This window comes from Rhinoderma darwinii (genome assembly GCF_050947455.1).
Source record: "Rhinoderma darwinii isolate aRhiDar2 chromosome 1 unlocalized genomic scaffold, aRhiDar2.hap1 SUPER_1_unloc_11, whole genome shotgun sequence".
Taxonomy (NCBI): Eukaryota; Metazoa; Chordata; class Amphibia; order Anura; family Rhinodermatidae; genus Rhinoderma; species Rhinoderma darwinii.
In genome coordinates this window covers 205,237-228,892 of record NW_027461647.1, presented here as the reverse complement: position 1 = coordinate 228,892, position 23,656 = coordinate 205,237, and the positions used below count along the sequence as shown (strand labels likewise).

The window sequence follows — 23,656 nt, the reverse complement described above, 5'->3', positions numbered from 1 at the left end:
TTTCACAATAGATTAAATAGGACTATGGATTAAAGCATTTAACGTCAATGGCCATTCTAAGCTGAATGTGCCTGCTCTCGTCAGATCGCAGAAGTTACACAGCTTAAGGCTTCGCTAGTACCAGTGTGGGAGACTGTCTGGGAATCCGTGGTGCGGTTGACTTTTTATTATGTTGTTTAGATTTTGTTTCACAATAGATAAAATAGGACTATGGATTAAGGCTTTTAATGTCAATGGCCATTCTAAGCTGAATGTGCCTGCTCTCGTCAGATCGCAGAAGTTACACAGCTTAAGGCCTCGGTAGTACCAGTGTGGGAGACTGTCTGGGAATCCGTGGTGCGGTTGACTTTTCATTATGTCGTTTAGATTTTGTTTCACAATAGATTAAATAGGACTATGGATTAAATCATTTAACGTCAATGGCCAGTCTAAGCTGAATGTGCCTGCACTCGTCAGATCGCAGAAGTTACACAGCTTAAGGCCTCGCTAGTACCAGTGTGGGAGACTGTCTGGGAATCCGTGGTGCGGTTGACTTTTTATTATGTTGTTTAGATTTTGTTTCACAATAGATTAAATAGGACTATGGATTAAGGCTTTTAATGTCAATGGCCATTCTAAGCTGAATGTGCCTGCTCTCGTCAGATCACAGAAGTTACACAGCTTAACGCCTCGCTAGTACCAGTGTGGGAGACTGTCTGGGAATCCGTGGTGCAGTTGAAATTTTATTATGTCGTTTAGATTTTGTTTCACAATCGATTAAAAAGGACTATGGATTAAAGCATTTAATGTCAATGGCCATTCTAAGCTGAATGTCCGTGCTCTCGTCAGATCGCAGAAGTTACACAGCTTAAGGCCTCGCTAGTACCAGTGTGGGAGACTGTCTGGGAATCCGTGGTGCGGTTTACTTTTTATTATGTCGTTTAGATTTTGTTTCACAATCGATTAAAAAGGACTATGGATTAAAGCATTTAATGTCAATGGCCATTCTAAGCTGAATGTGCCTGCTCTCGTCAGATCACATAAGTTACACAGCTTAAGGCCTCGCTAGTACCAGTGTGGGAGACTGTCTGGGAATCCGTGGTGCGGTTGACTTTTTATTATGTCGTTTAGATTTTGTTTCACAATCGATTAAAAAGGACTATGGATTAAAGCATTTAATGTCAATGGCCATTCTAAGCTGAATGTGCCTGCTCTCGTCAGATCGCAGAAATTACACAGCTTAAGGCCTCGCTAGTACCAGTGTGGGAGACTGTCTGGGAATCCGTGGTGCGGTTGACTTTTTATTATGTCGTTTAGATTTTGTTTCACAATCGATTAAAAAGGACTATGGATTAAAGCATTTAATGTCAATGGCCATTCTAAGCTGAATGTGCCTGCTCTCGTTAGATCGCAGAAGTTACACAGCTTAACGCCTCATTAGTACCAGTGTGGGAGACTCTCTGGGAATCCGTGGTGCGGTTGACTTTTTATTATGTCGTTTAGATTTTGTTTCACAATAGATTAAATAGGACTATGGATTAAAGCATTTAACGTCAATGGCCATTCTAAGCTGAATGTGCCTGCTCTCGTCAGATCGCAGAAGTTACACAGCTTAAGGCCTCGCTAGTACCAGTGTGGGAGACTGTCTGGGAATCCGTGGTGCGGTTGAATTTTTATTATGTCGTTTAGATTTTGTTTCACAATCGATTAAAAAGGACTATGGATTAAAGCATTCAATGTCAATGGCCATTCTAAGCTGAATGTCCCTACTCTCGTCAGATCGCAGAAGTTACACAGCTTAAGGCCTCGCTAGTACCAGTGTGGGAGACTGTCTGGGAATTCGTGGTGCGGTTGACTTTTTATTATGTCATTTAGATTTTGTTTCACAATCGATTAAAAAGGACTATGGATTAATGAATTTAATGTCAATGGCCATTCTAAGCTGAATGTGCCTGCTCTCGTCAGATCGCAGAAGTTACACAGCTTAAGGCCTCCCTAGTACCAGTGTGGGAGACTGTCTGGGAATCCGTGGTGCGGTTGACTTTTTATTATGTCGTTTAGATTTTGTTTCACAATCGATTAAAAAGGACTATGGATTAAAGCATTTAATGTCAATGGCCATTCTAAGCTGAATGTGCCTGCTCTCGTTAGATCGCAGAAGTTACACAGCTTAACGCCTCGCTAGTACCAGTGTGGGAGACTGTCTGGGAATACGTGGTGTGGTTGACTTTTTATTATGTCGTTTAGATTTTGTTTCACAATAGATTAAATAGGACTATGGATTAAAACATTTAACGTCAATGGCCATTCTAAGCTGAATGTGCCTGCTCTCGTCAGATCGCAGAAGTTACACAGCTTAAGGCCTCGCTAGTACCAGTGTGGGAGACTGTCTGGGAATCCGTGGTGCGGATGAGTTTTTATTATGTTGTTTAGATTTTGTTTCACAATAGATTAAATAGGACTATGGATTAAGGCTTTTAGTGTCAATGGCCATTCTAAGCTGAATGTGCCGGCTCTCGTCAAATCGCAGAAGTTATACAGCTTAAGGCCTCGCTAGTACCAGTGTGGGAGACTGTCTGGGAATCCGTGGTGCGCTTGACTTTTTATTATGTCGTTTAGATTTTGTTTCACAATCGATTAAAAAGGACTATGGATTAAAGCATTTAATGTCAATGGCCATTCTAAGCTGAATGTACCTGCTCTCGTTGGATCGCAGAAGTTACACAGCTTAACGCCTCGCTAGTACCAGTGTGGGATACTGTCTGGGAATCCGTGGTGCGGATGGCTTTTTATTATGTCGTTTAGATTTTGTTTCACAATAGATTAAATAGGACTATGGATTAAAGCATTTAACGTCAATGGCCATTCTAAGCTGAATGTGCCTGCTCTCGTCAGATCGCAGAAGTTACACAGCTTAAGGCCTCGCTAGTACCAGTGTGGGAGACTGTCTGGGAATCCGTGGTGCTGTTGACTTTTTATTATGTCGTTTAGATTTTGTTTCACAATAGATGAAATAGGACTATGGATTAAAGCATTTAACGTCAATGGCCATTCTATGCTGAATGTGCCTGCTCTCGTCAGAACGCGGAAGTTACACAGCTTAAGGCCTCGCTAGTAACAGTGTGGGAGACTGTCTGGGAATCCGTGGTGCGGTTGAATTTTTATTATGTCGTTTAGATTTTATTTCACAATCGATAAAAAAGGACTATGGATTAAAGCATTTAATGTCAATGGCCATTCTAAGCTGAATGTCCCTGCTCTCGTCAGATCGCAGAAGTTACACAGCTTAAGGCCTCGCTAGTATCAGTGTGGGAGACTGTCTGGGAATCCGTGGTGCGGTTAACTTTTTATTGTGTTGTTTAGATTTTGTTTCACAATAGATTAAATAGGACTATGGATTAAGGCTTTTAGTTTTAATGGCCATTCTAAGCTGAATGTGCCTGCTCTCGTCAGATCGCAGGAGTTACACCGCTTAAGGCCTCACTAGTACCAGTGTGGGAGACTGTCTGGGAATCCGTGGTGCGGTTGACTTTTTATTATGTCGTTTAGATTTTGTTTCACAATCGATTAAAAAGGACTATGGATTAAAGCATTTAACGTCAATGGCCATTCTAAGCTGAATGTGCCTGCTCTCGTCAGATCGCAGAAGTTACACAGCTTAAGGCCTCGCTAGTACCAGTGTGGGAGACTGTCTGGGAATCCGTGGTGCGGTTGACTTTTTATTATGTCGTTTAGATTTTGATTCACAATAGATTAAATAGGACTATGGATTAAAGCATTTAACGTCTATGGCCATTCTAAGCTGAATGTCCCTGCTCTCGTCAAATCGCAGAAGTTACACAGCTTAAGGCCTCGCTAGTACCAGAGTGGGAGACTGTCTGGGAATCCGTGGTGCGGTTGACGTTTTATTATGTCGTTTAGATTTTGTTTCACAATAGATTAAATAGGACTATGGATTAAAGCATTTAACGTCAATGGCCATTCTAAGCTGAATGTCCCTGCTCTCGTCAGAACGCAGAAGTTACACAGCTTAAGGCCTCGCTAGTACCAGTGTGGGAGACTGTCTGGGAATCCGTGGTGCGGTTGACTTTTTATTATGTCGTTTAGATTTTGTTTCACAATCGATTAAAAAGGACTATGGATTAAAGCATTCAATGTCAATGGCCATTCTAAGCTGAATGTGCCTGCTCTCGTCAGATCGCAGAAGTTACACAGCTTAAGGCCTCACTAGTACCAGTGTGGGAGACTGTCTGGGAATCCGTGGTGCGGTTGACTTTTTATTATGTCGTTTCGATTTTGTTTCACAATCGATTAAAAAGGACTATGGATTAAAGCATTTAATGTCAATTGCCATTCTAAGCTGAATGTGCCTGCCCTCGTTAGATCGCAGAAGTTACACAGCTTAACGCCTCGCTAGTACCAGTGTGGGAGACTGTCTGGGAATCCGTGGTGTGGTTGACTTTTTATTATGTCGTTTAGATTATGTTTCACAATCGATTAAAAAGGACTATGGATTAAAGCATTTAATGTTAATGGCCATTCTAAGCTGAATGTGCCTGCTCTCGTTAGATCGCAGAAGTTACACAGCTTAACGCCTCGCTAGTACCAGTGTGGGAGACTGTCTGGGAATCCGTGGTGCGGTTTACTTTTTATTATGTCGTTTAGATTTTGTTTCACAATCGATTAAAAAGGACTATGGATTAAAGCATTTAATGTTAATGGCCATTCTAAGCTGAATGTGCCTGCTCTCGTTAGATCGCAGAAGTTACACAGCTTAACGCCTCCCTAGTACCAGTGTGGGAGACTGTCTGGGAATCCGTGGTGCGGTTGACTTTTTATTATGTCGTTTAGATTTTGTTTCACAATCGATTAAAAAGGACTATGGATTAAAGCATTTAATGTCAATGGCCATTCTAAGCTGAATGTGCCTGCTCTCGTCAGATTGCAGAAGTTACCCAGCTTAAGGCCTCGCTAGTACCAGTGTGGGAGACTGTCTCGGAATCCGTTGTGCGGTTGAATTTTTATTATGTCGTTTAGATTTTGTTTCACAATCGATTAAAAAGGACTATGGATTAAAGCATTTAATGTCAATGGCCATTCTAAGCTGAATGTGCCTGCGCTCGTCTGATCGCAGAAGTTACACAGCTTAAGGCCTCGCTAGTACCAGTGTGGGAGACTGTCTGGGAATCCGTGGTGCGGTTGACTTTTTATTATGTCGTTTAGATTTTGTTTCACAATCGATTAAAAAGGACTATGGATTAAAGCATTTAACGTCAATGGCCATTCTAAGCTGAATGTGCCTGCTCTCGTCAGAACGCAGAAGTTACATAGCTTAAGTCCTCGCTAGTACCACTTTGGGAGACTGTCTGGGAATCCGTGGTGCGGTTGACTTTTTATTATGTTGTTTAGATTTTGTTTCACAATAGATTAAATAGGACTATGGATTAAGGTTTTTAATGTCAATGGCCATTCTAAGCTGAATGTGCCTGCTCTCGTCAGATCGCAGAAGTTACACAGCTTAAGGCCTCGCTAGTACCAGTGTGGGAGACTGTCTGGGAATCCGTGGTGCGGTTGACTTTTTATTATGTCGTTTAGATTTTGTTTCACAATCGATTAAAAAGGACTATGGATTAAAGCATTTAAAGTCAATGCTCATTCTAAGCTGAATGTGCCTGCTCTCGTTAGATCGCAGAAGTTACACAGCTTAACGCCTCGCTAGTACCAGTGTGGGAGACTGTCTGGGAATCCGTGGTGCGGTTGACTTTTTATTATGTCGTTTAGATTTTGTTTCACAATAGATTAAATAGGACTATGGATTAAAGCATTTAATGTCAATGGCCATTCTAAGCTGAATGTGCCTGCTCTCGTCCGAACGCAGAAGTTACACAGCTTAAGGCCTCGCTAGTACCAGTGTGGGTGACTGTCTGGGAATCCGTGGTGCGGTTGAGTTTTTATTATGTCGTTTAGATTTTGTTTCACAATCGATTAAAAAGGACTATGGATTAAAGCCTTTAATGTCAATGGCCATTCTCAGCTGAATGTCCCTGCTCTCGTCAGATCGCAGAAGTTACACAGCTTAAGGCCTCGCTGGTACCAGTGTGGGAGACTGTCTGGGAATGCGTGGTGCGGTTGACTTTTTATTATGTCGTTTAGATTTTGTTTCACAATCCATTAAAAAGGACTATGGATTAAAGCATTTAATGTCAATGGCCATTCTAAGCGGAATGTGCCTGCTCTCGTTAGATCGCAGAAGTTACACAGCTTAACGCCTCGCTAGTACCAGTGTGGCTGACTGTCTGGGAATCCGTGGTGCGGTTGACTTTTTATTATGTCGTTTAGATTTTTTTTCACAATAGATTAAATAGGACTATGGATTAAAGCATTTAACGTCAATGGCCATTCTAAGCTGAATGTGCCTGCTCTCGTCAGATCGCAGAAGTTACACAGCTTAAGGCCTCGCTAGTACCAGTGTGGGAGACTGTCTGGGAATCCGTGGTGTGGTTGACTTTTTATTATGTTGTTTAGATTTTGTTTCACAATAGATAAAATAGGACTATGGATTAAGGCTTTTAATGTCAATGGCCATTCTAAGCTGAATGTGCCTGCTCTCGTCAGATCGCAGAAGTTACACAGCTTAAGGCCTCGGTAGTACCAGTGTGGGAGACTGTCTGGGAATCCGTGGTGCGGTTGACTTTTTATTATGTCGTTTAGATTTTGTTTCACAATCGATTAAAAAGGACTATGGATTAAAGCATTTAACGTCAATGGCCATTCTAAGCTGAATGTGCCTGCTCTCGTCAGAACGCAGAAGTTACATAGCTTAAGTCCTCGCTAGTACCAGTGTGGGAGACTGTCTGGGAATCCGTGGTGCGGTTGACTTTTTATTATGTCGTTTAGATTTTGTTTCACAATAGATTAAATAGGACTATGGATTAAAGCATTTAACGTCAATGGCCATTCTAAGCTGAATGTGCCTGCTCTCGTCCGAACGCAGAAGTTACACAGCTTAAGGCCTCGCTAGTACCAGTGTGGGTGACTGTCTGGGAATCCGTGGTGCGGTTGAGTTTTTATTATGTCGTTTAGATTTTGTTTCACAATCGATTAAAAAGGACTATGGATTAAAGCCTTTAATGTCAATGGCCATTCTCAGCTGAATGTCCCTGCTCTCGTCAGATCGCAGAAGTTACACAGCTTAAGGCCTCGCTGGTACCAGTGTGGGAGACTGTCTGGGAATGCGTGGTGCGGTTGACTTTTTATTATGTCGTTTAGATTTTGTTTCACAATCCATTAAAAAGGACTATGGATTAAAGCATTTAACGTCAATGGCCATTCTAAGCTGAATGTGCCTGCTCTCGTTAGATCGCAGAAGTTACACAGCTTAACGCCTCGCTAGTACCATTGTGGGTGACTGTCTGGGAATCCGTGGTGCGGTTGACTTTTTATTATGTCGTTTAGATTTTTTTTCACAATAGATTAAATAGGACTATGGATTAAAGCATTTAACGTCAATGGCCATTCTAAGCTGAATGTGCCTGCTCTCGTCAGATCGCAGAAGTTACACAGCTTAAGGCCTCGCTAGTACCAGTGTGGGAGAGTGTCTGGGAATCCGTGGTGCGGTTGGCTTTTTATTATGTTGTTTAGATTTTGTTTCACAATAGATAAAATAGGACTATGGATTAAGGCTTTTAATGTCAATGGCCATTCTAAGCTGAGTGTGCCTGCTCTCGTCAGATCGCAGAAGTTACACAGCTAAAGGGCTCGGTAGTACCAGTGTGGGAGACTGTCTGGGAATCCGTGGTGCGGTTGACTTTTTATTATGTCGTTTAGATTTTGTTTCACAATAGATTAAATAGGACTATGGATTAAATCATTTAACGTCAATGGCCAGTCTAAGCTGAATGTGCCTGCACTCGTCAGATCGCAGAAGTTACACAGCTTAAGGCCTCGCTAGTACCAGTGTGGGAGACTGTCTGGGAATCCGTGTTGCGGTTGACTTTTTATTATGTTGTTTAGATTTTGTTTCACAATAGATAAAATAGGACTATGGATTAAGGCTTTTAATGTCAATGGCCATTCTAAGCTGAATGTGCCTGCTCTCGTCAGATCGCAGAAGTTACACAGCTAAAGGGCTCGGTAGTACCAGTGTGGGAGACTGTCTGGGAATCCGTGGTGCGGTTGACTTTTTATTATGTCGTTTAGATTTTGTTTCACAATAGATTAAATAGGACTATGGATTAAATCATTTAACGTCAATGGCCAGTCTAAGCTGAATGTGCCTGCACTCGTCAGATCGCAGAAGTTACACAGCTTAAGGCCTCGCTAGTACCAGTGTGGGAGACTGTCTGGGAATCCGTGGTGCGGTTGACTTTTTATTATGTTGTTTAGATTTTGTTTCACAATAGATTAAATAGGACTATGGATTAAGGCTTTTAATGTCAATGGCCATTCTAAGCTGAATGTGCCTGCTCTCGTCAGATCACAGAAGTTACACAGCTTAACGCCTCGCTAGTACCAGTGTGGGAGACTGTCTGGGAATCCGTGGTGCGGTTGAAATTTTATTATGTCGTTTAGATTTTGTTTCACAATCGATTAAAAAGGACTATGGATTAAAGCATTTAATGTCAATGGCCATTCTAAGCTGAATGTCCGTGCTCTCGTCAGATCGCAGAAGTTACACAGCTTAAGGCCTCGCTAGTACCAGTGTGGGAGACTGTCTGGGAATCCGTGGTGCGGTTTACTTTTTATTATGTCGTTTAGATTTTGTTTCACAATCGATTAAAAAGGACTATGGATTAAAGCATTTAATGTCAATGGCCATTCTAAGCTGAATGTGCCTGCTCTCGTCAGATCGCATAAGTTACACAGCTTAAGGCCTCGCTAGTACCAGTGTGGGAGACTGTCTGGTAATCCGTGGTGCGGTTGACTTTTTATTATGTCGTTTAGATTTTGTTTCACAATCGATTAAAAAGGACTATGGATTAAAGCATTTAATGTCAATGGCCATTCTAAGCTGAATCTGCCTGCTCTCGTCAGATCGCAGAAATTACACAGCTTAAGGCCTCGCTAGTACCAGTGTGGGAGACTGTCTGGGAATCCGTGGTGCGGTTGACTTTTTATTATGTCGTTTAGATTTTGTTTCACAATAGATTAAATAGGACTATGGATTAAAGCATTTAACGTTAATGTCCATTCTAAGCTGAATGAGCCTGCTCTCGTCAGAACGCAGAAGTTACACAGCTTAAGGCCTCGCTAGTACCAGTGTGGGAGACTGTCTGGGAATCCGTGGTGCGGTTAACTTTTTATTATGTCGTTTAGATTTTGTTTCACAATCGATTAAAAAGGACTATGGATTAAACCATTTAATGTCAATGGCCATTCTAAGCTGAATGTGCCTGCTCTCGTCAGATCGCAGAAGTTACACAGCTTAAGGCCTCGCTAGTACCAGTGTGGGAGACTGTCTGGGAATCCGTGGTGCGGTTGACTTTTTATTATGTCGTTTAGATTTTGTTTCACAATCGATTAAAAAGGATTATGGATTAAAGCATTTAATGTCAATGGCCATTCTAAGCTGAATGTGCCTGCTCTCTTCAGATCGCAGAAATTACACAGCTTAAGGCCTCGCTAGTACCAGTGTGGGAGACTGTCTGGGAATCCGTGGTGCGGTTGACTTTTTATTATGTCGTTTAGATTTTGTTTCACAATAGATTAAATAGGACTATGGATTAAAGCATTTAACGTCAATGGCCATTCTAAGCTGAATGTGCCTGCTCTCGTCAGAACACAGAAGTTACACAGCTTAAGGCCTCGCTAGTACCAGTGTGGGAGACTGTCTGGGAATCCGTGGTGCGGTTGCCTTTTTATTATGTCGTTTAGATTTTGTTTCACAATCGATTAAAAAGGACTATGGATTAAAGCATTTAATGTCAATGGCCATTCTAAGCTGAATGTCCCTACTCTCGTCAGATCGCAGAAGTTACACAGCTTAAGGCCTCGCTAGTACCAGTGTGGGAGACTGTCTGGGAATCCGTGGTGCGGTTGACTTTTTATTATGTCGTTTAGATTATGTTTCACAATAGATTAAATAGGACTATGGATTAAAGCATTTAACGTCAATAGCCATTCTAAGCTGAATGTGCCTGCTCTCGTCAGAACGCAGAAGTTACTCAGCTTAAGGCCTCGCTAGTACCAGTGTGGGAGACTGTCTGGGAATCCGTGGTGTGGTTGAATTTTTATTATGTCGTTTAGATTTTGTTTCACAATCGATTAAAAAGGACTATGGATTAAAGCATTTAATGTCAATGGCCATTCTAAGCTGAATGTCCCTGCTCTCGTCAGATCGCAGAAGTTACACAGCTTAAGGCCTCGCTAGTACCAGTGTGGGAGACTGTCTGTTAATCCATGGTGCGGTTGACTTTTTATTATGTTGTTTAGATTTTGTTTCACAATAGATTAAATAGGACTATGGATTAAGGCTTTTAATGTCAATGGCCATTCTAAGCTGAATGTGCCTGCTCTCGTCAGATCGCAGAAGTTACACAGCTTAAGGACTCGCTAGTACCAGTGTGGGAGACTGTCTGGGAATCCGTGGTGCGGTTGAATTTTTATTATGTCGTTTAGATTTTGTTTCACAATCGATTAAAAAGGACTATGGATTAAAGCATTTAATGTCAATGGCCATTCTAAGCTGAATGTGCCTGCTCTCGTTAGATCGCAGAAGTTACACAGCTTAACGCCTCATTAGTACCAGTGTGGGAGACTGTCTGGGAATCCGTGGTGCGGTTGACTTTTTATTATGTCGTTTAGATTTTGTTTCACAATAGATTAAATAGGACTATGGATTAAAACATTTAACGTCAATGGCCATTCTAAGCTGAATGTGCCTGCTCTCGTCAGATCGCAGAAGTTACACAGCTTAAGGCCTCGCTAGTACCAGTGTGGGAGACTGTCTGGGAATCCGTGGTGCGGATGAGTTTTTATTATGTTGTTTAGATTTTGTTTCACAATAGATTAAATAGGACTATGGATTAAGGCTTTTAGTGTCAATGGCCATTCTAAGCTGAATGTGCCGGCTCTCGTCAAATCGCAGAAGTTATACAGCTTAAGGCCTCGCTAGTACCAGTGTGGGAGACTGTCTGGGAATCCGTGGTGCGCTTGACTTTTTATTATGTCGTTTAGATTTTGTTTCACAATCGATTAAAAAGGACTATGGATTAAAGCATTTAATGTCAATGGCCATTCTAAGCTGAATGTGCCTGCTCTCGTTGGATCGCAGAAGTTACACAGCTTAACGCCTCGCTAGTACCAGTGTGGGAGACTGTCTGGGAATCCGTGGTGCGGATGGCTTTTTATTATGTCGTTTAGATTTTGTTTCACAATAGATTAAATAGGACTATGGATTAAAGCATTTAACGTCAATGGCCATTCTAAGCTGAATGTGCCTGCTCTCGTCAGATCGCAGAAGTTACACAGCTTAAGGCCTCGCTAGTACCAGTGTGGGAGACTGTCTGGGAATCCGTGGTGCTGTTGACTTTTTATTATGTCGTTTAGATTTTGTTTCACAATAGATGAAATAGGACTATGGATTAAAGCATTTAACGTCAATGGCCATTCTAAGCTGAATGTGCCTGCTCTCGTCAGAACGCAGAAGTTACACAGCTTAAGGCCTCGCTAGTAACAGTGTGGGAGACTGTCTGGGAATCCGTGGTGCGGTTGAATTTTTATTATGTCGTTTAGATTTTATTTCACAATCGATTAAAAAGGACTATGGATTAAAGCATTTAATGTCAATGGCCATTCTAAGCTGAATGTGCCTGCTCTTGTTAGATCGCAGAAGTTACACAGCTTAACGCCTCGCTAGTACCAGTGTGGGAGACTGTCTGGGAATCCGTGGTGCGGTTGACTTTTTATTATGTTTAGATTTTGTTTCACAATAGATTAAATAGGACTATGGATTAAGGCTGTTAATAACAATGGCCATTCTAAGCTGAATGTGCCTGCTCTCGTCAGATCGCAGAAGTTACACAGCTTAAGGCCTCGCTAGTACCAGTGTGGGAGACTGTCTGGGAATCCGTGGTGCGGTTGACTTTTTATTATGTCATTTAGATTTTGTTTCACAATAGATTAAATAGGACTATGGATTAAAGCATTTAACGTCAATGGCCATTCTAAGCTGAATGTGCCTGCTCTCGTCAGACCGCAGAAGTTACTCAGCTTAAGGCCTCGCTAGTACCAGTGTGGGAGACTGTCTGGGAATCCGTGGTGTGGTTGAATTTTTATTATGTCGTTTAAATTTTGTTTCACAATCGATTAAAAAGGACTATGGATTAAAGCCTTTAATGTCAATGGCCATTCTAAGCTGAATGTCCCTGCTCTCGTCAGATCGCAGAAGTTACACAGCTTAAGGCCTCGCTAGTACCAGTGTGGGAGACTGTCTGTTAATCCATGGTGCGGTTGACTTTTTATTATGTTGTTTAGATTTTGTTTCACAATAGATTAAATAGGACTATGGATTAAGGCTTTTAATGTCAATGGCCATTCTAAGCTGAATGTGCCTGCTCTCGTCAGATCGCAGAAGTTACACAGCTTAAGGCCTCGCTAGTACCAGTGTGGGAGACTGTCTGGGAATCCGTGGTGCGGTTGACTTTTTATTATGTCGTTTAGATTTTGTTTCACAATCGATTAAAAAGGACTATGGATTAAAGCATTTAATGTCAATGGCCATTCTAAGCTGAATGTGCCTGCTCTCGTTAGATCGCAGAAGTTACACAGCTTAACGCCTCGTTAGTACCAGTGTGGGAGACTGTCTGGGAATCCGTGGTGCGGTTGACTTTTTATTATGTCGTTTAGATTTTGTTTCACAATAGATTAAATAGGACTATGGATTAAAGCATTTAACGTCAATGGCCATTCTAAGCTGAATGTGCCTGCTCTCGTCAGATCGCAGAAGTTACACAGCTTAAGGCCTCGCTAGTACCAGTGTGGGAGACTGTCTGGGAATCCGTGGTGCGGTTGAATTTTTATTATGTCGTTTAGATTTTGTTTCACAATCGATTAAAAAGGACTATGGATTAAAGCATTTAATGTCAATGGCTATTCTAAGCTGAATGTCCCTGCTCTCGTCAGATCGCAGAAGTTACACAGCTTAAGGCCTCGCTAGTACCAGTGTGGGAGACTGTCTGGGAATCCGTGGTGCGGTTGACTTTTTATTATGTCGTTTAGATTTTGTTTCACAATCGATTAAAAAGGACTATGGATTAAAGCATTTAATGTCAATGGCCATTCTAAGCTGAATGTGCCTGCTCTCGTTAGATCGCAGAAGTTACACAGCTTAACGCCTCGCTAGTACCAGTGTGGGAGACTGTCTGGGAATACGTGGTGTGGTTGACTTTTTATTATGTCGTTTAGATTTTGTTTCACAATAGATTAAATAGGACTATGGATTAAAACATTTAACGTCAATGGCCATTCTAAGCTGAATGTGCCTGCTCTCGTCAGATCGTAGAAGTTACACAGCTTAAGGCCTCGCTAGTACCAGTGTGGGAGACTGTCTGGGAATCCGTGGTGCGGATGAGTTTTTATTATGTTGTTTAGATTTTGTTTCACAATAGATTAAATAGGACTATGGATTAAGGCTTTTAGTGTCAATGGCCATTCTAAGATGAATGTGCCGGCTCTCGTCAAATCGCAGAAGTTATACAGCTTAAGGCCTCGCTAGTACCAGTGTGGGAGACTGTCTGGGAATCCGTGGTGCGCTTGACTTTTTATTATGTCGTTTAGATTTTGTTTCACAATCGATTAAAAAGGACTATGGATTAAAGCATTTAATGTCAATGGCCATTCTAAGCTGAATGTGCCTGCTCTCGTTGGATCGCAGAAGTTACACAGCTTAACGCCTCGCTAGTACCAGTGTGGGAGACTGTCTGGGAATCCGTGGTGCGGTTGGCTTTTTATTATGTCGTTTAGATTCTGTTTCACAATAGATTAAATAGGACTATGGATTAAAGCATTTAACGTCAATGGCCATTCTAAGCTGAATGTGCCTGCTCTCGTCAGATCGCAGAAGTTACACAGCTTAAGGCCTCGCTAGTACCAGTGTGGGAGACTGTCTGGGAATCCGTGGTGCTGTTGACTTTTTATTATGTCGTTTAGATTTTGTTTCACAATAGATGAAATAGGACTATGGATTAAAGCATTTAACGTCAATGGCCATTCTAAGCTGAATGTGCCTGCTCTCGTCAGAACGCAGAAGTTACACAGCTTAAGGCCTCGCTAGTAACAGTGTGGGAGACTGTCTGGGAATCCGTGGTGCGGTTGAATTTTTATTATGTCGTTTAGATTTTATTTCACAATCGATAAAAAAGGACTATGGATTAAAGCATTTAATGTCAATGGCCATTCTAAGCTGAATGTCCCTGCTCTCGTCAGATCGCAGAAGTTACACAGCTTAAGGCCTCGCTAGTATCAGTGTGGGAGACTGTCTGGGAATCCGTGGTGCGGTTGACTTTTTATTGTGTTGTTTAGATTTTGTTTCACAATAGATTAAATAGGACTATGGATTAAGGCTTTTAATTTTAATTGCCATTCTAAGCTGAATGTGCCTGCTCTCGTCAGATCGCAGGAGTTACACCGCTTAAGGCCTCACTAGTACCAGTGTGGGAGACTGTCTGGGAATCCGTGGTGCGGTTGACTTTTTATTATGTCGTTTAGATTTTGTTTCACAATCGATTAAAAAGGACTATGGATTAAAGCATTTAATGTCAATGGCCATTCTAAGCTGAATGTGCCTGCTCTCGTTAAATCGCAGAAGTTACACAGCTTAACACCTCGCTAGTACCAGTGTGGGAGACTGTCTGGGAATCCGTGGTGCGGTTGAATTTTTATTATGTCGTTTAGATTTTGTTTCACAATCGATTAAAAAGGACTATGGATTAAAGCATTTAATGTCAATGGCCATTCTAAGCTGAATGTCCCTGCTCTCGTCTGATCGCAGAAGTTACACAGCTTAAGGCCTCGCTAGTACCAGTATGGGAGACTGTCTAGGAATCCGTGGTGCGGTTGACTTTTTATTATGTCGTTTAGATTTTGTTTCACAATCGATTAAAAAGGACTATGGATTAAAGCATTTAATGTCAATGGCCATTCTAAGCTGAATGTGCCTGCTCTCGTCAGAACGCAGAAGTTACACAGCTTATGGCCTCGCTAGTACCAGTGTGGGAGACTGTCTGGGAATCCGTGGTGCGGTTGAATTTTTATTATGTCGTTTAGATTTTGTTTCACAATCGATTAAAAAGGACTATGGATTAAAGCATTTAATGTCAATGGCCATTCTAAGCTGAATGTCCCTGCTCTCGTCAGATCGCAGAAGTTACACAGCTTAAGGCCTCGCTAGTACCAGTGTGTGAGACTGTCTGGGAATCCGTGGTGCGGTTGACTTTTTATTATGTTGTTTAGATTTTGTTTCACAATAGATTAAATAGGACTATGGATTAAGGCTGTTAATATCAATGGCCATTCTAAGCTGAATGTGCCTGCTCTCGTCAGATCGCAGAAGTTACACAGCTTAAGGCCTCGCTAGTACCAGTGTGGGAGACTGTCTGGGAATCCGTGGTGCGGTTGACTTTTTATTATGTCGTTTAGATTTTGTTTCACAATCGATTAAAAAGGACTATGGATTAAAGCATTTAATGTCAATGGCCATTCTAAGCTGAATGTGCCTGCTCTTGTTAGATCGCAGAAGTTACACAGCTTAACGCCTCGCTAGTACCAGTGTGGGAGACTGTCTGGGAATCCGTGGTGCGGTTGACTTTTTATTATGTTGTTTAGATTTTGTTTCACAATAGATTAAATAGGACTATGGATTAAGGCTGTTAATAACAATGGCCATTCTAAGCTGAATGTGCCTGCTCTCGTCAGATCGCAGAAGTTACACAGCTTAAGGCCTCGCTAGTACCAGTGTGGGAGACTGTCTGGGAATCCGTGGTGTGGTTGACTTTTTATTATGTCGTTTAGATGTTGTTTCGCAATCGATTAAAAAGGACTATGGATTAAAGCATTTAATGTCAATGGCCATTCTAAGCTGAATGTGCCTGCTCTTGTTAGATCGCAGAAGTTACACAGCTTAACGCCTAGCTAGTACCAGTGTGGGAGACTATCTGGGAATCCATGGTGCGGTTGACTTTTTATTATGTCGTTTAGATTTTGTTTCACAATAGATTAAATAGCACTATGGATTAAAGCTTTTAACGTCAATGGCCATTCTAAGCTGAATGTGCCTGCTCTCGTCAGATCGCAGAAGTTACACAGCTTAAGGCCTCGCTAGTACCAGTGTGGGAGACTGTCTGGGAATCCGTGGTGCGGTTGCCTTTTTATTATGTCGTTTAGATTTTGTTTCACAATAGATTAAATAGCACTATGGATTAAAGCATTTAACGTCAATGGCCATTCTAAGCTGAATGTGCCTGCTCTCGTCAGATCGCAGAAGTTACACCGCTTAAGGCCTCGCTAGTACCAGTGTGGGAGACTGTCTGGGAATCCGTGGTGCGGTTGACTTTTTATTATGTCATTTAGATTTTGTTTCACAATAGATTAAATAGGACTATGGATTAAAGCATTTAACGTCAATGGCCATTCTAAGCTGAATGTGCCTGCTCTCGTCAGACCGCAGAAGTTACACAGCTTAAGGCCTCGCTAGTACCAGTGTGGGACACTGTCTGGGAATCCGTGGTGCGGTTGACTTTTTATTATGTCGTTTAGATTTTGTTTCACATTAGATTAAATAGGACTATGGATTAAAGCGTTTGAAGTCAATGGCCATTCTAAGCTGAATGTGCCTGCTCTCGTCAGAACGCAGAAGTTACACAGCTTAAGGCCTCGCTAGTACCAGTGTGGGAGACTGTCTGGGAATCCGTGGTGCGGTTGACTTTTTATTATGTTGTTTAGATTTTGTTTCACAATAGATTAAATAGGACTATGGATTAAGGCTTTTAATGTCAATGGCCATTCTAAGCTGAATGTGCCTGCTCTCGTCAGAACGCAGAAGTTACACAGCTTAAGGCCTCGCTAGTACCAGTGTGGGAGACTGTCTGGGAATCCGTGGTGCGGTTGACTTTTTATTATGTTGTTTAGATTTTGTTTCACAATAGATTAAATAGGACTATGGATTAAGGCTTTTAATGTCAATGGCCATTCTAAGCTGAATGTGCCTGCTCTCGTCAGACCGCAGAAGTTACACAGCTTAACAGGTTCCCGACCGCTGGCCGTAAATATACGGCCAGCAGTCAGGGTCTCTAAAGTCCGGCGTATAGTATATATACGGCCGCACTTCAGAGACTGTGCACGCGCGATCGCGTGCTCACAGCTCTGTGCCCTGGCTGTTACTAACAGCCATGGGCACTGGGCAGAATGTCAGGGGTCAATCTTTTGGCCCCTGAACATGTGATCGCTGTGACAACCAATCACAGCGATCACATGCATTTCTGCATAGAAAACAGTGTGCACGCGATCGCGTGCACACAGCCCTGTGCCCTCGCTGTTACCAACAGCTCTGGGCACTGGGCAGAGTATCAGGGACCAATCTGATGGTCCCTGATCATGTGGTCGCTGTGAAAACCTATCACAGCGACCACATTTGTTTTATTTTGACTTTTCTGGCAGTAAATCTCCTGCCTCTTTTCTTCTCCTCAAACATTGTTTCAGTTTGAGGAGAAGAAGAGACTCGAGAGAATTGCTGCCAGAAGAATACAGTGAAAAAAAATACAGTTACACTAAAACATTCTCTGTATAGATAGATTTCTATCTATCTATACAATCTATCTATCCATCTATCTTTTTTTCTATCTATCTACCTTTCTTTCTTTTATTCTATTAGAATAGGCAAGTAGGGAGTATATAATTATATATATATCCACATATATATAATATATATAGCAATAGCGGTTTATTTTTTTGTTAGCGGTAGTGTAGATATATATAGCAGTTAGTTTGTGTGTTTTATAAAAAAAAAAAAAAAAAAAAAAAATTTGTTTAGTTAGTGTTCGTGTTAGTTACGTTATGGCGAGGAAGTTGTTTAGCGCTGAGGAGGCATACGCCATGCTGTGGTCTGAGTCGGAGACCGCATCAGAGATGGCGTCAGAGATGGAAACTGTTTTGGGCAGTGACGATGACAGCGTCACTTCAGGTTCATCTTCAGGGGACGTTGTCCCTGATGCAGTCGAAACTGCAGAACATGAAAGCGCAGGGCCAAGTAGCGCTGTAGCACGGGACAGCCTGGTCCCTCCAGTCCAGGCTCTTGTATGGGCACCTGCCCCATCTTTTGGGCCTAGAATCCACGGATTTACAGCAACTCCTGGCATAACCGTGGACAATACAAATTTTGTCCAAATGGATTACTTCCATTTATTTATAACGGACGACATCCTAAATCAGATTGTCCACGAAACAAATTTATATGCCACTCAATATATAAGGCAGAAACCTTCATCCACCCATGCCAGAGATTGGACGCCCACCAATTTGCAGGAATTAAAAAATTTTTTGGGGCTCACCCTAAATATGGGTATTGTCAAAAAGCCCTCCATTAGGTCTTACTGGTCAACAAGACCCGCCCAAGCCACCCCAGTATATTCTGCAGTAATGCCCAGGTCTCGTTATGAGACAATAATGAGGTTCCTCCACTTCAATGACAACGCACAGGCCCCCCCAAGTACCGATGCAAACCGGGATCGGTTGTTCAAAATAAGACCGCTAATAAATTCCCTGAATAATTTATTTCTGCAACTCTACACCCCTGAGCAGAATGTAAGTGTGGACGAATCCCTGCTCAACTTTCATGGCAGACTTAGCTTTCGCCAATATCTACCTTCCAAAAGGGCAAGATATGGCGTTAAGCTCTACAAATTGTGTGAAAGCGGGTCAGGATATACCACCGCCTTCAGGATTTATGAAGGGCGGGACTGCACAATAAATGTTCCTGGATGCCCCCCTGATCTTTCCACCAGCAGTAAGATTGTGTGGGAGATAATGCAGCCTCTGCTTCACAAAGGGTACCACCTGTACTGTGATAATTTTTATTCTAGTGTGCCCCTGTTTAGGCATTTGCATGCTGCAAGGACTGGGGCATGTGGTACCATGCGCAAAAACCGAATTGGTTTTCCACAGCAATTAGTGGGGAAGCGCATGGTAAAGGGGGACTCCTGTGCTTATGCATCTGAGGAATTGCTGGCGGTCAAGTTCAGGGATCGCAAAGATGTGTATGTACTAAGCACGATTCATACCGCAGGAACAGTGGCAGTGAGGGAAAGAGGGGCAACATCGGACAAGCACAAACCAGTGAGCGTGTCCGAATATAACAAGTACATGGGGGGGGTGGATTTAAGCGACCAGGTTTTACAGCCCTATTTAGTAAAACGCAAAACTAAAACCTGGTACAAAAAAGTGGCCATTTATTTGTTACAGGTGGCCATCCACAACTCATTTGTGCTCTATAAAAAAAAACAGAGGCAGAGACACATACCTGGATTTCCAGGAAAAAATTATTGAAGGCCTCATTTTTGATGTTCAGGACACCCGAGAATGCCCCCAGTCTGAGGATGTCACGCGACTGACTGAAAGACACTTCATCAGTCGGATTCCCCCAACAGCAACCAGAAGCAACCCCCAGAAAAAGTGCCGCGTCTGCAGAAAAGACGGGCACCGCAAAGATTCCCGATATTTCTGTCCCTCATGTCCCTCACAACCAGGCCTGTGCATTGAGCCATGTTTTAAAAAATACCACACTGTTCTGAATTATTAGATTTTAGTTAATTTGTTGAAAATATATTTGCCCTACATTACGTTTTTATTTTTCCCCTGATTTTACTCCAAGGGTGAGGGAGGGAATGGGTGGGGGGTGGATGTCATGTTTGATGTTTTCTAAAGTTCATCTGCTGGAGAGCTCCATTTGCATTAACCTGAAATTTCTTATTTTAGAAAACTCCAAAAAATAAATTCCCATTATACCCCTAGATGAATATTTTGGGATTTCTGCTTCAAGAGCAGATATTTTGGAAGTGTTATAGAAACTCTGTTGAGTTTTGTAAAACCAGCTTTGAAAAAAAGCGATTTGTGAAATAATCTTCTTCTATCCTCCGCCCTCCTACATCTCTATGTGATAAATAAGGCCACATATTTGGTATCCCCGTGCACGGGAGAAGTGGCAGAATGTGAACGGAGATTAATTTTGACCGTGGTCTATGCCGTGTGTGAAAAATGCTGGTATAAACTGACGCATTTGCTAAAAAATTGCTAATTTTATTTTGATCCATCTTATTCAAGAAACTTTCAGAAGAAAACTGGACTGTCTAAAAATATGATAAACCCCTTGAAGGAAACCTTGTGGGGTCTACTTGTGTGAATGAAGTCATTTATGGGGTGTTTCTAATGTTTCAGCAGCATTACGGCCCCCAGAAAACAGTATGCGGCTATAAAATCAAGTGCAGAATTCCTGGACCGAAAAGGCCAAAAAGCCTCCCTTTATGCCAAGCCCTGGCACATGCCCGTGAATAAAGCACACATATTTGGTATCCCCATGCACGGGAGAAGTGGAAGAATGTGAAATGCGATGAATTTTGTCCGTGGTCCATTTTGTGTGTGAAAAAGCTAGCATAAACTGACGCATTTGTTAAAAAAAAAAGGTAATTTTATTTTGTTCCATCTTATTCAAGAAACTTTCAGAAGAAAACTGGACTGTCTAAAAATATGATAAACCCCTTGAAGGAAACCTTGTGGGGTCTACTTGTGTGAATGAAGTCATTTATGGGGTGATTCTAATGTTTCAGCAGCATTAGGCCCCCCAGAAAACAGTATGCGGCTCTAAAATCAAATGCAGAATTCCTGGACCAAAAAGCCTCCTTTTATGCCAAGCCCTGGCACATGCCCGCACAGCGAATAAGGCACACATATTTGGTATCCCCATGCACGGGAGAAGTGGAAGAACGTGAAAGGAGATGAATTTTGGCCGTGGTCTATACCGTGTGTGAAAAATACTAGCCTAAACTGACGCATTTGCTAAAAAAGTGCTGATTTTATTTTGTTCCATCTTATTCAAGAAACTTTCAGAAGAAAACTGGACTTGCTAAAAATATGATAAACCCCTTGAAGGAAACCTTGTGGGGTCTACTTGTGTGAATGAAGTCATTTATGGGGTGTTTCTAATGTTTCAGCAGCATTAGGCCCCCCAGAAAACAGTATGCGGCTCTAAAATCAAATGCAAAATTCCTGGACCGAAAAGGCCAAAAAGCCTCCTTTTATGCCAAGCCCTGGCACATGCCCGCACAGTGAATAAGGCACACATATTTGGTATCCCCATGCACGGGAGAAGTGGAAGAACGTGAAAGGAGATGAATTTTGTCCGTGGTCTATACCGTGTGTGAAAAATACTAGCCTAAACTGACGCATTTGCTAAAAAAGTGCTGATTTTATTTTGTTCCATCTTATTCAAGAAACTTTCAGAAGAAAACTGGACTTGCTAAAAATATGATAAACCCCTTGAAGGAAACCTTGTGGGGTCTACTTGTGTGAATGAAGTAATTTATAGGGTGTTTCTAATGTTTCAGCAGCATTAGGCCCCCCAGAAAACAGTATGCGGCTCGAAAATCAAATGCAAAATTCCTGGACCGAAAAGGCCAAAAAGCCTCCTTTTATGCCAAGCCCTGGCACATGCCCGCACAGTGAATAAGGCACACATATTTGGTATCCCCATGCACGGGAGAAGTGGAAGAACGTGAAAGGAGATGAATTTTGTCCGTGGTCTATACCGTGTGTGAAAAATACTAGCCTAAACTGACGCATTTGCTAAAAAAGTGCTGATTTTATTTTGTTCCATCTTATTCAAGAAACTTTCAGAAGAAAACTGGACTTGCTAAAAATATGATAAACCCCTTGAAGGAAACCTTGTGGGGTCTACTTGTGTGAATGAAGTCATTTATAGGGTGTTTCTAATGTTTCAGCAGCATTAGGCCCCCCAGAAAACAGTATGCGGCTCTAAAATCAAATGCAAAATTCCTGGACCGAAAAGGCCAAAAAGCCTCCTTTTATGCCAAGCCCTGGCACATGCCCGCACAGTGAATAAGGCACACATATTTGGTATCCCCATGCACGGGAGAAGTGGAAGAACGTGAAAGGAGATGAATTTTGTCCGTGGTCTATACCGTGTGTGAAAAATACTAGCCTAAACTGACGCATTTGCTAAAAAAGTGCTGATTTTATTTTGTTCCATCTTATTCAAGAAACTTTCAGAAGAAAACTGGACTTGCTAAAAATATGATAAACCCCTTGAAGGAAACCTTGTGGGGTCTACTTGTGTGAATGAAGTCATTTATGGGGTGTTTCTAATGTTTCAGCAGCATTAGGCCCCCCAGAAAACAGTATACGGCTCTAAAATCAAATGCAAAATTCCTGGACCGAAAAGGCCAAAAAGCCTCCTTTTATGCCAAGCCCTGGCACATGCCCGCACAGTGAATAAGGCTCACATATTTGGTATCCCCATGCACGGGAGAAGTGGAGAATGTGAAAGGAGATTAATTTTGGCCGTGGTTCATACCGTGTGTGAAAAATGCTAGCATAAACCGACGCAATTGTTAAATTCTTGCATTTTTTTCCAATTTTGCCCACTTTAGTGAAAAAAAAAAAAATGATATATACTGACAAATGCCACTAAAACAAAGCCCTATCTGTCCTTTAAAAAGAGTGTAAAATTCAAAGATGAACTTTATTCACCTGCTGAGTTATAGTCATGTAAAGAAGCGCATAGCAAAATTGTGAAATTTGCTCTGGTCATTTAGCTGTAAAACAGCCTAGTCCTTAACCGGTTAAGGCCTCGCTAGTACCAGTGTGGGAGACTGTCTGGGAATCCGTGGTGCGGTTGACTTTTTATTATGTCGTTTAGATTTTGTTTCACATTAGATTAAATAGGACTATGGATTAAAGCATTTAATGTCAATGGCCATTCTAAGCTGAATGTGCCTGCTCTCGTCAGAACGCAGAAGTTACACAGCTTAAGGCCTCGCTAGTACCAGTGTGGGAGACTGTCTGGGAATCCGTGGTGCGGTTGACTTTTTATTATGTTGTTTAGATTTTGTTTCACAATAGATTAAATAGGACTATGGATTAAGGCTTTTAATGTCAATGGCCATTCTAAGCTGAATGTGCCTGCTCTCGTCAGATCGCAGAAGTTACACAGCTTAACGCCTCGCTAGTACCAGTGTGGGAGAATGTCTGGGAATCCGTGGTGCGGTTGAATTTTTATTATGTAGTTTAGATTTTGTTTCACAATCGATTAAAAAGGACTATGGATTAAAGCATTTAATGTCAATGGCCATTCTAAGCTGAATGTGCCTGCTCTTGTTAGATCGCAGAAGTTACACAGCTTAACGCCTCGCTAGTACCAGTGTGGGAGACTGTCTGGGAATCCGTGGTGCGGTTGACTTTTTATTATGTCGTTTAGATTTTGTTTCACAATAGATTAAATAGCACTATGGATTAAAGCATTTAACGTCAATGTCCATTCTAAGCTGACTGTGCCTGCTCTCGTCAGATCGCAGAAGTTACACAGCTTAAGGCCTCGCTAGTACCAGTGTGGGAGACTGTCTGGGAATCCGTGGTGCGGTTGCCTTTTTATTATGTCGTTTAGATTTTGTTTCAC

General features: G+C 42.0%; 74 pseudogenes; all 74 read left to right on the top strand.

Annotated features, from left to right (window-relative positions):
* Positions 1–43: 43 nt before the first annotated feature.
* Positions 44–162, top strand: LOC142668841 (5S ribosomal RNA; annotated as a pseudogene).
* Positions 163–229: 67 nt separating this feature from the next.
* On the top strand, positions 230–348 carry LOC142668692 (5S ribosomal RNA; annotated as a pseudogene).
* Positions 349–415: 67 nt separating this feature from the next.
* On the top strand, positions 416–534 carry LOC142668029 (5S ribosomal RNA; annotated as a pseudogene).
* A 253-nt stretch (positions 535–787) lies between these two features.
* On the top strand, positions 788–906 carry LOC142668256 (5S ribosomal RNA; annotated as a pseudogene).
* A 67-nt stretch (positions 907–973) lies between these two features.
* LOC142668322 (5S ribosomal RNA) lies at positions 974–1,092 on the top strand (annotated as a pseudogene).
* A 67-nt stretch (positions 1,093–1,159) lies between these two features.
* LOC142667835 (5S ribosomal RNA) lies at positions 1,160–1,278 on the top strand (annotated as a pseudogene).
* A 67-nt stretch (positions 1,279–1,345) lies between these two features.
* Positions 1,346–1,464, top strand: LOC142668181 (5S ribosomal RNA; annotated as a pseudogene).
* A 67-nt stretch (positions 1,465–1,531) lies between these two features.
* LOC142668985 (5S ribosomal RNA) lies at positions 1,532–1,650 on the top strand (annotated as a pseudogene).
* Positions 1,651–1,717: 67 nt separating this feature from the next.
* On the top strand, positions 1,718–1,836 carry LOC142667995 (5S ribosomal RNA; annotated as a pseudogene).
* Positions 1,837–1,903: 67 nt separating this feature from the next.
* On the top strand, positions 1,904–2,022 carry LOC142669022 (5S ribosomal RNA; annotated as a pseudogene).
* A 67-nt stretch (positions 2,023–2,089) lies between these two features.
* On the top strand, positions 2,090–2,208 carry LOC142668320 (5S ribosomal RNA; annotated as a pseudogene).
* Positions 2,209–2,275: 67 nt separating this feature from the next.
* Positions 2,276–2,394, top strand: LOC142668298 (5S ribosomal RNA; annotated as a pseudogene).
* A 439-nt stretch (positions 2,395–2,833) lies between these two features.
* Positions 2,834–2,952, top strand: LOC142668846 (5S ribosomal RNA; annotated as a pseudogene).
* Positions 2,953–3,205: 253 nt separating this feature from the next.
* Positions 3,206–3,324, top strand: LOC142668243 (5S ribosomal RNA; annotated as a pseudogene).
* A 253-nt stretch (positions 3,325–3,577) lies between these two features.
* Positions 3,578–3,696, top strand: LOC142668604 (5S ribosomal RNA; annotated as a pseudogene).
* Positions 3,697–3,949: 253 nt separating this feature from the next.
* LOC142668031 (5S ribosomal RNA) lies at positions 3,950–4,068 on the top strand (annotated as a pseudogene).
* A 67-nt stretch (positions 4,069–4,135) lies between these two features.
* On the top strand, positions 4,136–4,254 carry LOC142668693 (5S ribosomal RNA; annotated as a pseudogene).
* A 253-nt stretch (positions 4,255–4,507) lies between these two features.
* On the top strand, positions 4,508–4,626 carry LOC142668457 (5S ribosomal RNA; annotated as a pseudogene).
* A 439-nt stretch (positions 4,627–5,065) lies between these two features.
* On the top strand, positions 5,066–5,184 carry LOC142667833 (5S ribosomal RNA; annotated as a pseudogene).
* A 67-nt stretch (positions 5,185–5,251) lies between these two features.
* On the top strand, positions 5,252–5,370 carry LOC142668194 (5S ribosomal RNA; annotated as a pseudogene).
* A 67-nt stretch (positions 5,371–5,437) lies between these two features.
* Positions 5,438–5,556, top strand: LOC142668603 (5S ribosomal RNA; annotated as a pseudogene).
* Positions 5,557–5,809: 253 nt separating this feature from the next.
* Positions 5,810–5,928, top strand: LOC142668770 (5S ribosomal RNA; annotated as a pseudogene).
* A 67-nt stretch (positions 5,929–5,995) lies between these two features.
* LOC142668054 (5S ribosomal RNA) lies at positions 5,996–6,114 on the top strand (annotated as a pseudogene).
* Positions 6,115–6,367: 253 nt separating this feature from the next.
* LOC142668820 (5S ribosomal RNA) lies at positions 6,368–6,486 on the top strand (annotated as a pseudogene).
* Positions 6,487–6,553: 67 nt separating this feature from the next.
* On the top strand, positions 6,554–6,672 carry LOC142668680 (5S ribosomal RNA; annotated as a pseudogene).
* A 67-nt stretch (positions 6,673–6,739) lies between these two features.
* On the top strand, positions 6,740–6,858 carry LOC142667907 (5S ribosomal RNA; annotated as a pseudogene).
* A 67-nt stretch (positions 6,859–6,925) lies between these two features.
* LOC142668769 (5S ribosomal RNA) lies at positions 6,926–7,044 on the top strand (annotated as a pseudogene).
* Positions 7,045–7,111: 67 nt separating this feature from the next.
* Positions 7,112–7,230, top strand: LOC142668053 (5S ribosomal RNA; annotated as a pseudogene).
* Positions 7,231–7,297: 67 nt separating this feature from the next.
* On the top strand, positions 7,298–7,416 carry LOC142668144 (5S ribosomal RNA; annotated as a pseudogene).
* A 67-nt stretch (positions 7,417–7,483) lies between these two features.
* LOC142668121 (5S ribosomal RNA) lies at positions 7,484–7,602 on the top strand (annotated as a pseudogene).
* Positions 7,603–7,669: 67 nt separating this feature from the next.
* On the top strand, positions 7,670–7,788 carry LOC142668348 (5S ribosomal RNA; annotated as a pseudogene).
* Positions 7,789–8,041: 253 nt separating this feature from the next.
* Positions 8,042–8,160, top strand: LOC142668063 (5S ribosomal RNA; annotated as a pseudogene).
* A 67-nt stretch (positions 8,161–8,227) lies between these two features.
* Positions 8,228–8,346, top strand: LOC142668028 (5S ribosomal RNA; annotated as a pseudogene).
* Positions 8,347–8,599: 253 nt separating this feature from the next.
* On the top strand, positions 8,600–8,718 carry LOC142668255 (5S ribosomal RNA; annotated as a pseudogene).
* A 67-nt stretch (positions 8,719–8,785) lies between these two features.
* On the top strand, positions 8,786–8,904 carry LOC142668470 (5S ribosomal RNA; annotated as a pseudogene).
* A 67-nt stretch (positions 8,905–8,971) lies between these two features.
* LOC142668795 (5S ribosomal RNA) lies at positions 8,972–9,090 on the top strand (annotated as a pseudogene).
* Positions 9,091–9,157: 67 nt separating this feature from the next.
* On the top strand, positions 9,158–9,276 carry LOC142667901 (5S ribosomal RNA; annotated as a pseudogene).
* Positions 9,277–9,343: 67 nt separating this feature from the next.
* On the top strand, positions 9,344–9,462 carry LOC142668602 (5S ribosomal RNA; annotated as a pseudogene).
* A 67-nt stretch (positions 9,463–9,529) lies between these two features.
* On the top strand, positions 9,530–9,648 carry LOC142668768 (5S ribosomal RNA; annotated as a pseudogene).
* A 67-nt stretch (positions 9,649–9,715) lies between these two features.
* On the top strand, positions 9,716–9,834 carry LOC142667880 (5S ribosomal RNA; annotated as a pseudogene).
* Positions 9,835–9,901: 67 nt separating this feature from the next.
* LOC142668040 (5S ribosomal RNA) lies at positions 9,902–10,020 on the top strand (annotated as a pseudogene).
* A 67-nt stretch (positions 10,021–10,087) lies between these two features.
* LOC142668036 (5S ribosomal RNA) lies at positions 10,088–10,206 on the top strand (annotated as a pseudogene).
* A 253-nt stretch (positions 10,207–10,459) lies between these two features.
* LOC142668422 (5S ribosomal RNA) lies at positions 10,460–10,578 on the top strand (annotated as a pseudogene).
* Positions 10,579–10,645: 67 nt separating this feature from the next.
* Positions 10,646–10,764, top strand: LOC142668153 (5S ribosomal RNA; annotated as a pseudogene).
* A 67-nt stretch (positions 10,765–10,831) lies between these two features.
* On the top strand, positions 10,832–10,950 carry LOC142668297 (5S ribosomal RNA; annotated as a pseudogene).
* A 439-nt stretch (positions 10,951–11,389) lies between these two features.
* Positions 11,390–11,508, top strand: LOC142668724 (5S ribosomal RNA; annotated as a pseudogene).
* Positions 11,509–11,575: 67 nt separating this feature from the next.
* On the top strand, positions 11,576–11,694 carry LOC142668151 (5S ribosomal RNA; annotated as a pseudogene).
* Positions 11,695–11,761: 67 nt separating this feature from the next.
* Positions 11,762–11,880, top strand: LOC142668558 (5S ribosomal RNA; annotated as a pseudogene).
* A 64-nt stretch (positions 11,881–11,944) lies between these two features.
* On the top strand, positions 11,945–12,063 carry LOC142667937 (5S ribosomal RNA; annotated as a pseudogene).
* Positions 12,064–12,130: 67 nt separating this feature from the next.
* LOC142668305 (5S ribosomal RNA) lies at positions 12,131–12,249 on the top strand (annotated as a pseudogene).
* A 253-nt stretch (positions 12,250–12,502) lies between these two features.
* On the top strand, positions 12,503–12,621 carry LOC142668599 (5S ribosomal RNA; annotated as a pseudogene).
* A 67-nt stretch (positions 12,622–12,688) lies between these two features.
* Positions 12,689–12,807, top strand: LOC142668037 (5S ribosomal RNA; annotated as a pseudogene).
* Positions 12,808–12,874: 67 nt separating this feature from the next.
* LOC142668984 (5S ribosomal RNA) lies at positions 12,875–12,993 on the top strand (annotated as a pseudogene).
* A 67-nt stretch (positions 12,994–13,060) lies between these two features.
* LOC142668917 (5S ribosomal RNA) lies at positions 13,061–13,179 on the top strand (annotated as a pseudogene).
* A 67-nt stretch (positions 13,180–13,246) lies between these two features.
* On the top strand, positions 13,247–13,365 carry LOC142668319 (5S ribosomal RNA; annotated as a pseudogene).
* Positions 13,366–13,804: 439 nt separating this feature from the next.
* LOC142668462 (5S ribosomal RNA) lies at positions 13,805–13,923 on the top strand (annotated as a pseudogene).
* Positions 13,924–13,990: 67 nt separating this feature from the next.
* On the top strand, positions 13,991–14,109 carry LOC142668601 (5S ribosomal RNA; annotated as a pseudogene).
* Positions 14,110–14,176: 67 nt separating this feature from the next.
* LOC142668150 (5S ribosomal RNA) lies at positions 14,177–14,295 on the top strand (annotated as a pseudogene).
* A 67-nt stretch (positions 14,296–14,362) lies between these two features.
* LOC142667781 (5S ribosomal RNA) lies at positions 14,363–14,481 on the top strand (annotated as a pseudogene).
* A 67-nt stretch (positions 14,482–14,548) lies between these two features.
* Positions 14,549–14,667, top strand: LOC142668510 (5S ribosomal RNA; annotated as a pseudogene).
* Positions 14,668–14,920: 253 nt separating this feature from the next.
* LOC142668952 (5S ribosomal RNA) lies at positions 14,921–15,039 on the top strand (annotated as a pseudogene).
* Positions 15,040–15,106: 67 nt separating this feature from the next.
* Positions 15,107–15,225, top strand: LOC142667971 (5S ribosomal RNA; annotated as a pseudogene).
* A 67-nt stretch (positions 15,226–15,292) lies between these two features.
* Positions 15,293–15,411, top strand: LOC142668125 (5S ribosomal RNA; annotated as a pseudogene).
* A 67-nt stretch (positions 15,412–15,478) lies between these two features.
* Positions 15,479–15,597, top strand: LOC142668901 (5S ribosomal RNA; annotated as a pseudogene).
* Positions 15,598–15,664: 67 nt separating this feature from the next.
* LOC142668557 (5S ribosomal RNA) lies at positions 15,665–15,783 on the top strand (annotated as a pseudogene).
* A 67-nt stretch (positions 15,784–15,850) lies between these two features.
* Positions 15,851–15,969, top strand: LOC142668210 (5S ribosomal RNA; annotated as a pseudogene).
* A 253-nt stretch (positions 15,970–16,222) lies between these two features.
* On the top strand, positions 16,223–16,341 carry LOC142668870 (5S ribosomal RNA; annotated as a pseudogene).
* A 67-nt stretch (positions 16,342–16,408) lies between these two features.
* LOC142669023 (5S ribosomal RNA) lies at positions 16,409–16,527 on the top strand (annotated as a pseudogene).
* Positions 16,528–16,594: 67 nt separating this feature from the next.
* On the top strand, positions 16,595–16,713 carry LOC142669028 (5S ribosomal RNA; annotated as a pseudogene).
* A 67-nt stretch (positions 16,714–16,780) lies between these two features.
* Positions 16,781–16,899, top strand: LOC142668890 (5S ribosomal RNA; annotated as a pseudogene).
* Positions 16,900–16,966: 67 nt separating this feature from the next.
* LOC142668878 (5S ribosomal RNA) lies at positions 16,967–17,085 on the top strand (annotated as a pseudogene).
* A 5,864-nt stretch (positions 17,086–22,949) lies between these two features.
* LOC142668864 (5S ribosomal RNA) lies at positions 22,950–23,068 on the top strand (annotated as a pseudogene).
* A 253-nt stretch (positions 23,069–23,321) lies between these two features.
* LOC142668555 (5S ribosomal RNA) lies at positions 23,322–23,440 on the top strand (annotated as a pseudogene).
* Positions 23,441–23,507: 67 nt separating this feature from the next.
* On the top strand, positions 23,508–23,626 carry LOC142668340 (5S ribosomal RNA; annotated as a pseudogene).
* Positions 23,627–23,656: the final 30 nt, after the last annotated feature.